Below are 5000 nucleotides of genomic sequence, written 5' to 3' on the forward strand. Positions count from 1 at the left end.
CTTCTTGTTTAGACCGACAAATTATTACCGTTATGAGACAATGAATTACATTCTATCTTACGACTGTCAATCTCCGCATTTACTCACCTAAAAATCCATCTAGATACATAATATCATATCTATCAATTTACCCAATCACCCACAGATCCATTTACATACCAATATATTACTATTCACCAACGCACCTAAATCCTTAGAATAATCCACAAGGCAATCACAACGCTCTACGTATTTCTTCTTGCTTACCTTGACCGGACAACGACTGGGATCAAAACCTTTTCCTTGAATCAATCCCACCACCGAAGACAACAACAACAACATCAACCTCAGCAACAACAATAAGATAAGCATCAACAACAACAGCAGCACCGATACAACCTGTAAGTTGATCACATCAAAGGGAAATGATGATGATTTGACGAAGCGAGCCGATCCGCCCATCTTAATTCCTGAGCCCTCTCGTGTTTTTGAACCTGTCCCGATCTCGCCTTCGATTCGTGAGGTCCAACCCCTCGTCATCGTTTCTACTCCATCTACCTACGAGTGAGTACCAATACCTACTATTTCATTAGTTTCTGATGAGTACCTATTCATACCAACACACACTTGACACAACTCCCTTTTTAAAACTTTGGTTAATATTTTTTTTTTTTCATACGATTCGTTGCCAAATAAGGACGGAAGAAATCTGACAGTGAATTTGACAAAATGAAACAATTAGCCAAATATGGAGAAATCGTATATTATGCGAGAACAAAAATGGTAGACAATTACTTGTTCTTTAATTTACATGTTTAAAAATCAAAGTTGATCAAGAAGTAATCAAAACGCAAAATACCGAATTTAGAGAATAACAAAGAGAAAAAAAAAGTTAAATTTGCCATACTGAATGGACAGCCATTCGTGAAAGTTAGTAAAAATAAATAAGAAAATAAAATAAAAACAACCCCCCCCCCCCCTAAAAAAATAAAAATAAAATAAAATAAAATAACAACAAACGATTCACGATCTTATCGATTCTAGACAAAACAAATCAAATAATATGCTTACATTGTCTTAGTATCTAAAATTGTTACTTAATTCAGAAATCACCAAATATTAACGTGTTTTACTACCAGAGCCACAGATAATAAACCTATTTGTTGGACCTACTGTGTGTAGACCAATTTAACTGAATTTCAAACGATTCACATGAAGTAGCACAACATTTTCACGATAACCTACTTGACAATTCATGTTTACGTCTTATCTTTAATATCGCGTTCCATTTGCTGTTTTAGATAATTGTCTTTATCCTTTAATTAACCAGTGTCGAAAGTGATATTTGATGACAGATATTTTTTCACAATTTTTGGGGCAGATTTTGTCATGATATAAATTCAAAGTTATAGACAGTGTGCGATTGGCTAAGAAGCTCACAACATTGCTATTCGGAAGTATAACGGCCAACACACAAAACTATGTGTAACCTTGAACGTTTATAGTCTGGTTAATACAGTTTAATGAGAATTACTCATAGACGCGAATGGCAAAAAGCAATAACAAAGACGTCAACTCCAGACTATCTATTCATAACTCTGCATTCATGATAAAGAGTTTGATGTTCGGAAATTAATCAACAGATCTATCCCCTTTTTAAATGTACTAAAGTACACAAATAGTCCATTTGGTTCATTATTAAGCGAATGAAAGCCTTAATTTCGTATATTTTGGCAACGAGTCATATTCTGAATACGAGATGAATATCAATTGTTTATGTTTTAGGCAATGGGATTCAATAGTCGTACCGTCACTTCCTTCCTAATGACGTATGGTAACTTAGTAACACTGGCTCTAAACTATCGGAACAATGGCGGACGCCGTATGAAATATTTCTCCGGCGAGCTTAAAAGCGTACCCAGAGGAAAAAAACCCCATCAATTCGATCATGTTTTGACTTTTACACATTCTGATCACAAGGCATATGAAAAGGGAATGAAAAGTTCTCGCCAGCATGAAGAATAAAAAGTAAAGATTTTCTTTGTTTAGAACCAAGATGGCCGCCGTTGCCAGGCGCGTGACATCAGACTACTGAATCCAATTCAGACATAAATTTAATACTTCCCATCAACAAATCAAAGTAAAACCAATAACAAAGCAAAGCAAAGCAAATAATGATTATGATGATGATAATAATAATAATAATAATAAATAATAATAATAATAATAATAATAATAATAATAATAATAATAATAATAAAAATGATGATAATAATGATGATAAATAATAATAATAATAATAATAATAATAATAATAATAATAATAATAATAATAATAATAATAATAATAATAATAATAATATAATAATAATAATAATAATAATAATAATAATAATAATAATAATAATAATAATAATAATAATAATAATAATAAGAAGAAGAAGAAGAAGAAGAAGAAGAAGAAGAAGAAGAAGAAGAGGAAGAAGAAGAAGAAAAATAATAATAATAATAATAATAATAATAATAATAATAATAATAATAATAATAATGTTGATAATAATAATAATGTTGATAATAATAATAATAATAATAATAATAATAATAATAATAATAATAATAATAATAATAATAATAATAATAATAATAATAATAATAATAATAATAATAATAATAATAATGTTGATAATAATAATAATGTTGATAATAATAATAATGTTGATAATAATAATAATAATAATAATAATAATAATAATAATAATAATAATAATAATAATAATAATAATAATAATAATAATAATAATAATTATTATTATTTGTTTGATATCAAAACCTGTCCAGTCTCCTTTTCGTCATCCTAAAACAAACGTTTTTTCTTTGTTCTTTTTAAAATAAAGTTGGACATGCCAAATAAATGTAAATAGAAATAGTTATACTGCGAATATTGACTGTTACATTATTTATGTATTAAATATTTAATACTCAATATCAGCAATTGAAGTTGAATATTGTTTATAAAAATCTGATAAATTGTATCGATACATATAAGTTACACAGAGCATTTAAAGGTTTTCAGAACCTATTAGATCTTAGACGATACGATACGATACGATTAAATATTTTTAAAATGTATTTATCTATTTATTTATTTATTGATCATACTTTAAGGGAGTTAAAGAGGAAAATACATGTTTTATTTGCATTATAGAAACAATACCGTGTTTGTTTTGGAAGTAAAGATTTGTGCGGCTATGTGGTCTTGTGATATGACACTCGCTTTCGTATCGAAAGGTCCTGGGTTCGAGCCTCGCTCGGCGCATAGTTGAGTCCTAGGAAAAGGCTCGTTACACACATTCTCTCGCCGTACTCAAGTGTAAAATGAGAACCTGGCCGTAAGCAGCATTGTCTCTGTCCGAAAAATTGTAATATCGCCTAACATGTTAAATGTTGCTGTTGACCAGAGACCCCTTGTAAAGGGCTTTGAGCACATTTAGTGAATGTTGCGCTATATAAAAGCTCAATTTAATCTAAAGCTTTTATCTGGTTATTCTAAGGTTTCCAAGAGACTGAAAAATAGAAGGAACGAAATAGGGTAGAGAAGTCTTGACGCCATATCTTCTCTCTTCCGGTTCCAAACTCCTAGCTAGTGTGTATGTAACCAGTCATAAGGATTAATAATGAATAGGTTACATATTGAATCACAAGGTGTCCTAAATATTTTAACTGCAGGATATATAGGCAGATATTTTTTTTTTCGGATTGCGGGACGTAAAAGATGGATTATCGTTATTGGCGACTAGCATTTGTTTAGAAAAAGTATTATTTAGTAAATAAGATGTCATCACTCTGAAACTAGAGGATCACTTACACAAGGTATGTATCCAGTCCTCTGGAAGAGTGTTTTACACTTCCAATCAGATTGGAACCAGTTTTTTACATCACACTTTGTTCCCTATTTATTGACGTCATCCAGCTCTTTGTTATAGTTTTTAGACACCGGTTGTCGTGATTATTTCTCACTAATCAGACTATAAACGTTCGAGTTTTGTGAGTTGGTACGTTTTATCTGGCTGTCGGTTGTTGTGAGTATTTTACCTAAACACATAGCATTAATAGCATTTATTAGTCATGTTCTCTCTTGATGTCACGTACCACGGCAGATTTTGAAAGTCACGTCATAAAGAATTGTGACTTAACCCGTTCACACGGCCGGGGAGAACAAGGCATCAGGCATGTTATAATTTGAGATCAGATCAGAACTCATTCTCTTCAACACAAAGTATTGCCCTTTAGAACAATGTTAAATCAAGCCCATAATAGTGTTCAACAGTCGTGACGTCACTTCCCTCTTAATGACGCATAGTAACTTAGTAACTGGTTCTAAACTCTCGGAACAATGGTGGACGCCATTATGAAATACTTCTCCGAGGAGTATAAAAGTCTATCCAGAGGAGAAAAATATTATAAATCTGATCATGTTTTGACTTTTATACATTCTGATCATATGACGTGAAAAAGTTCTTGCCAGCATGAAGAATAAAAAGTACCGATTTTCTTTGTTTAGAACCAAGCTGCTCGTTGCTGGGCGGACGTGACATCAGACTGTTGAATCCTATTGCGTTCGGCTATCAGACCTGCACATTTGTGCATGTGTGTATAGAAGAAACGAAATCGACGTCACTCAGCTCTATGTTATTGTTTTTAGCCAGTCATTTTATGAGTAGTTCACACTAAATTGTATCAATCAGACTATAAATGTTTAAGGTTACACATATTTTTGTGTGTTGGTGCGTTATATCCGGCTAGCGGGTGTTGTGAGTATTTTAATTAAACCCATAGCATCAATACACCGACGACACATATCATTTGCGGGTCTGATAATCGAATGCTATGAGGCTATGGGCTTGTTTTTAACATTGTTCTAATGGACAATAATTTGCGTAGGATTGAGATTATTTCATAACAAAATCGAGCCGTAACAAAACAATTTGGATTGTCAGACCTATAGCTAAGTACACGTCGAT

General features: G+C 31.7%; 1 protein-coding gene across 1 annotated transcript in view; it reads right to left on the reverse strand.

The window, feature by feature from the left end:
- Positions 1-383, reverse strand: part of LOC144965682 (cysteine-rich motor neuron 1 protein-like) — a 34871-nt gene extending 34488 nt beyond the window's left edge. The window contains exon 1 of the mRNA XM_078901274.1: positions 247-383. The gene's annotated coding sequence lies outside the window, so the exon portion shown is untranslated. The remainder of the gene's footprint in view (positions 1-246) is intronic.
- Between the last annotated feature and the right edge of the window lie 4617 nt (positions 384-5000).

This window comes from Berghia stephanieae, chromosome 2 (assembly GCF_034508935.2).
Source record: "Berghia stephanieae isolate SIO BIC M18660-M18661 chromosome 2, UCSD_Bste_1.3, whole genome shotgun sequence".
In the NCBI taxonomy this organism is placed as follows: domain Eukaryota; kingdom Metazoa; phylum Mollusca; class Gastropoda; order Nudibranchia; family Aeolidiidae; genus Berghia; species Berghia stephanieae.